Source organism: Pteropus alecto, unplaced genomic scaffold (assembly GCF_000325575.1).
Source record: "Pteropus alecto unplaced genomic scaffold, ASM32557v1 scaffold40, whole genome shotgun sequence".
Taxonomy (NCBI): domain Eukaryota; kingdom Metazoa; phylum Chordata; class Mammalia; order Chiroptera; family Pteropodidae; genus Pteropus; species Pteropus alecto.
In genome coordinates, this window is record NW_006431919.1 from 21727189 (window position 1) to 21731957 (window position 4769).

At 42.6% G+C, this 4769-nt stretch overlaps 1 pseudogene; it reads right to left on the bottom strand.

The window, feature by feature from the left end:
• Positions 1 to 1327: 1327 nt before the first annotated feature.
• LOC112475346 lies at positions 1328 to 1445 on the bottom strand (annotated as a pseudogene).
• Between the last annotated feature and the right edge of the window lie 3324 nt (positions 1446 to 4769).

Consider the following 4769-nt stretch of genomic DNA (forward strand, 5'->3'; position numbering starts at 1 on the left):
ACAGGTGTATGTGACGTATATTGAAACGTATGTAAAGATTTTTAATAACTGATGTTGCTAGATTGCTTTCCCAAAAGCCAGTATCAAATCATGTTGCTGCCTTTTCTCCACAACTCCGCCACCAACCGATGTGACAGCTTTTTAATTTGGTTTGGCCTCATTGTCACTTTATTTTGCATTTTTCTGCTTAATAGCGACAACTAGTGAAATCCACCAGCTTTCCACCTTGGTGACCATTTACGCTTGCTCCTCTAAGATTTGATTAATCACATATGCCTATTTTATCAATTGTTTTCTTAATGTCGATTTTTAATAGTTCTTTATTATAAACTTATTATTCCTTTACCATTTGAGTTGCAAATAACTTCCCAAATATATCATTTGTTTTCTCTATATTTTACAATAAAACTATTTAGATTTTGTATCACCAAATGTGCTGCCTTTTACGAGTTCTGAGTTTTCAGTCTTAGTTGAAAAAGATGCCCCTGGCTTCTATTTCACACATATGTCTCTGAGACCATCCTATATAATTGTTTTCATTTTTATACTTGTCTTTAATCTATTTGGAATTTGTTCATATATAATTTTTATTATGACTTTGTTATGTTTTTACATTATTTACAGATATAATTTTATGTTTTAAAGTCTCTAATTTTATTTTCTTCCAGATGGATAGCCAGTTGTAACTCCGTCACTTCTCATCTGTCCCTTTCCCGCTGACTTGAACTAGTACTATCTTTGCTGTAGATTACATTCTCACATGCTGGAATCTAAACGTCTCTTTGGTTCTGCTGACCTGTTTTACTATTCCAGCAGAAACACCATACTACCAAAGCATACGGCTTTCTACACAAAGCAAATTCTCCTCCAGTCTTTACTTAATACTATTCTTGGCCAGGTTCGGGCGTTTATCCTCCCATATATACTTTAAAATCGTTTTTATCGAATTAGTAATAATAGGTGTATTCATGTTTCCTACTTCCTTTAGGTTGTTTTTGATAGTTTATAATTAGCCAGAAAATTGTTCCTCTTAATTTTCGAATCGTTCTCCTTAATTTGTGATTTTGTCATATAAACTTGTAGTGTTTTCTTATGATTCTTTTACACTCTGTTTTTGTGGTTGCGTCTTTTTGCTGTCTCCAAGAATGACAACTTCTACTCTTTTCTCCTCATCAGTGTCATGAGGGAGATATCTATTTTGTTACTCTTCCCCAAGAACTGGGTTTTATTTTTTTTTATTTTAATATTTTAGGCAAGGCAACCTTTGGCTGACCTCACAGACTGCAAGGACCTTGTCAGCTTACAGTCCCTTCTATTTTACTTTTTACGCCTACGGCACCTGGTCTTCCAAGTGGTCTCCCATCCAAGTACTAACCAGGCCCGACCCTGCTTAGCTTCCGAGATCAGACGGGATCAGGCTCGTTCAGGGTGGCGCGGCCGTAGACAAGAACTGGGTTTTAGATTTATGTATCTGCTGTACTTTATCTATTTCCTTAACTTCACTTTTTAACTTTATTAATTCCTTCTTCCCAGTTTCTTTTGGTTTATATGTTCATATGTTGTTCTAATGGCCTAAAACTGGATATGTGGCATAGGACTTGAACAGACATTTCTCCAAAAAAGATACACGTATAGGTATTAAGCACATGAAAAGATGTTCAATATCGTTCATCATAAAAGAAATGCAAATCAAAAGTACAATGAGATACCACCTCACACCCATTAGAATGGCTACTACCCACCCCACCCCACCCACCCCACCAAAAACAAACAAACAAACAAACAAAAAACAAAAGAGAGTATAAGTGTTGGTGAGGGTGGGGAACAATTGGAGCCCTTGTACCCTGTTGATGGGAATGTAAAATGGTGCAGCCACTATATAAAATGATAGAATGAGTCCTGCAGGATGTTTTTGTTTTGTTTTGTTTTGTTTTGTTTTTTGCGCACCTATTATTTATAGTTCATAGATCTTTTCTTTCAGTCCTTGAAAAATAATGTTAGTCCCTTCTGGCCTCCATGGCTCCAGATGAGAACCTCCTCTCATTTAAGTCCTGTGTCATTGTTCTCTAGCTACTTTCAATAGTTTTCTTTTGTCTTTACTTTAATTATGATGTGTCTTGGCACAGATTTCTTTGAGTTTACGCTATTTGGAATTCAACCAGTTTCTTAAGTCTGTAAGTTTGGCTTTGACCAAATTTGGGAAGTTTTCGCATTTCTTCAAATATTTTTCTGGTCTCACTCTCTCCTTTCCTTCTGGACTGTGTGGACATGCCTATCAAGTGTTATTGTCTCACGGGTCTGTGAGACTCTTAAAACTTTTTTCAGCCTATTTCCTGTTGTTCACGTTGGGCGAATTCTACTGATTTATATAGGAGTTCACTGATTCTGCTCTCTGTATCTCCAACTCCACTATTGAGTCCATTCAGCATGATCTTTTAATTTCAGTCATTTTTCAGCTCTATAATTTCTTTTTGGTTCTCTTTTTAATAAATTCCATTTCTACTTTTTTATTTATTTAAGAGAATTTGTAAGAGCTTGTTAAAACTTTTTTATGGCTGTGTTCAAATCCGTGCCAAATAAACATCAGTGTTGGCACCTGTTGACTGTTCTTTCTTATTCATGAGTGATTTTCCTGGTTCTCGGTATGATGAGTGACTGCATCCTGCAGGTTTTTGTTAAGAAACCCTGGATCCCATTTCACCTTCCTTTAGTCTGCAGTCCCCCTATTAAGGTGTAATGCCAGGGCTGATTAAATCTCATCGCAGCTGGTTGGCCCTGTTCATACCACATGGTAGGAAATCTGAAGTGCCACCTGATTCTGCCAGACAGGAAATATGAGATCAGCTCCTTGATCAGGCAGAGCTCCAACCGCCAGGTGGGGGACTGGAGCACGCTGCCTGATTTCAAGGGCTGTGCGGGGAGGGCAGGGGCATGCGTGCAAAGTCAACTCCTTGCTCAGCCCCGCTGAAAATGTGTATCAGCGTGGGATTCCCTTGGTGTTTGCAAGGAGCAGGGCGAGTGTTGCCAAAAAGGTTGTCCTGATACCGTCCTTTCACCGTCCTTTCCCCGTCCTTTGAGAGAACGAGCTCTTCGTGGAGCTTTTCCCCTGTGCCTGTTCAGGGCTGGAAGCTTCTGCTGTGCCCTGAGGCAGATGGGCGCCCATAAGGGAACCCAAGGAACTCGCCCTCTCATCATGAAGGCCCCAGGTTCCTAGACTGCCTGCCGCCTTCCTTCCACTGTTCAGTCCCCCGTGCTGTTTGTTGCGTTCTCTCCGGGGATTCTGAGCTGTAAGAGGGTGGAGCTCGCAGGAATGGCAGAAGAGGACGTCTCCGGCCCACTCCCATTTGTTCTTTTCATCTTACTTTGTATGTTCTACTGATCCCACTTTCCTTTCCTAACTCCTATGGGTCTGGTCAGGTGCCATTCGTTCCATTTTTCTGTTTAATTTACAAGTTACATATTTGTGTCATTCCTTACTGCTTTCTTTCTTTTACCCATAGTAGTGACCAGCCACATACTTTACTGTTTCTTACACCTGCTCTCCACAAAGACAATTTATACTTCGATCTTCCACACTCAGACAGGACCTTCGGAATAATTTCAAAGTCCCCCACTTCCATTCGGCAATGATTTGAGCACTTACTTTGCATCGAAGAAAGCACAGGGGAGGGAGCAAAACAAAGATCTACCCTCATGAAGCTTTTATTCTAGTGGGGAACAGAAATGTGTGTGTGCGTGTGCGTGTCTGTGAGTGTGTGTGTCTCTGTGTGTATGTGTGTCTGTATGTGTGAATGTGTGTGCATGTGTGTGTGCGTAGAAGAAGTTTAGTAAGCCGGATGGAGCCAGGAGGCAAGGTCAGAAACATAGCCAGGTCCACACGCATAGAGACTTGCAGGCCGCACACAGCGAGGACTCTGAATTGTCCTCTAAGCGCAACAGGATTTACACGCTAAGTGAGCAGCGGAAAGGCACGACCAGACGTACCCCCTCTGCCCGTCTGTTCCCGATCCAGGATTGAATCTGAAGGGAGAGCCAACAGAATTTGTTAATGGACCGAACATGAGAAATGAGACAGAGAAAATCGAGGCTTACTCCAAGCCCTGCGGCCTGCGTTACTGGGTAAATTAAGATGCCATTTATCAAGATGGAGGACGTTGGGTAAAGGGAAGATTTAGTGAGGACAAATAAAACCAAGACTTTGGTTTTAGACATATTAGGTGTGAGAAGATCTGAGATATCTAAGAGGAGCTCAAAGGTCACTGAAAACATAAGTGTAGGCGTCTTGGGGACGCTGGAACCAGGGAGGAGATGGCCCGCAAAGACAGAGGGAAAGGCGGGCCAGGCCCTCAGGCGAGCAGACGGTTCGACAAAGGGAACGAAGGCTTTTGGTCACTCCTGTGAGTGACGTGTCCTGGACTCCGAGAGAAGACAAGTTTTCTAGAAGGAAAGAGTAATTTGATGGAGCCAATGCTCACGGGAGGTTGTTTCTGGGGCCTCGAGCTAGTCTTATTCCCGCCTCATCCTTGTCCCTTCACCTCGTGGACCCCGTTCCGTGAGTCCACGTGTCCCTGGCTCTTGTGTCCTTTCTCTCTATTCCACGCAGTGCTGCTGCAGCTACGCACGGCCATCTGAAAAGGGCGCAGGGAAGACGGGAAGAATGACTGAGCCGGGGCCGTCGGGGGCCACGCCACCGCCCTTCTTTCAAGCTTAGGTTCCAGTCAACTACTACGAGTAAAAAGAGCCGCAGGAGAGTAGGAATTCCCGCCGTA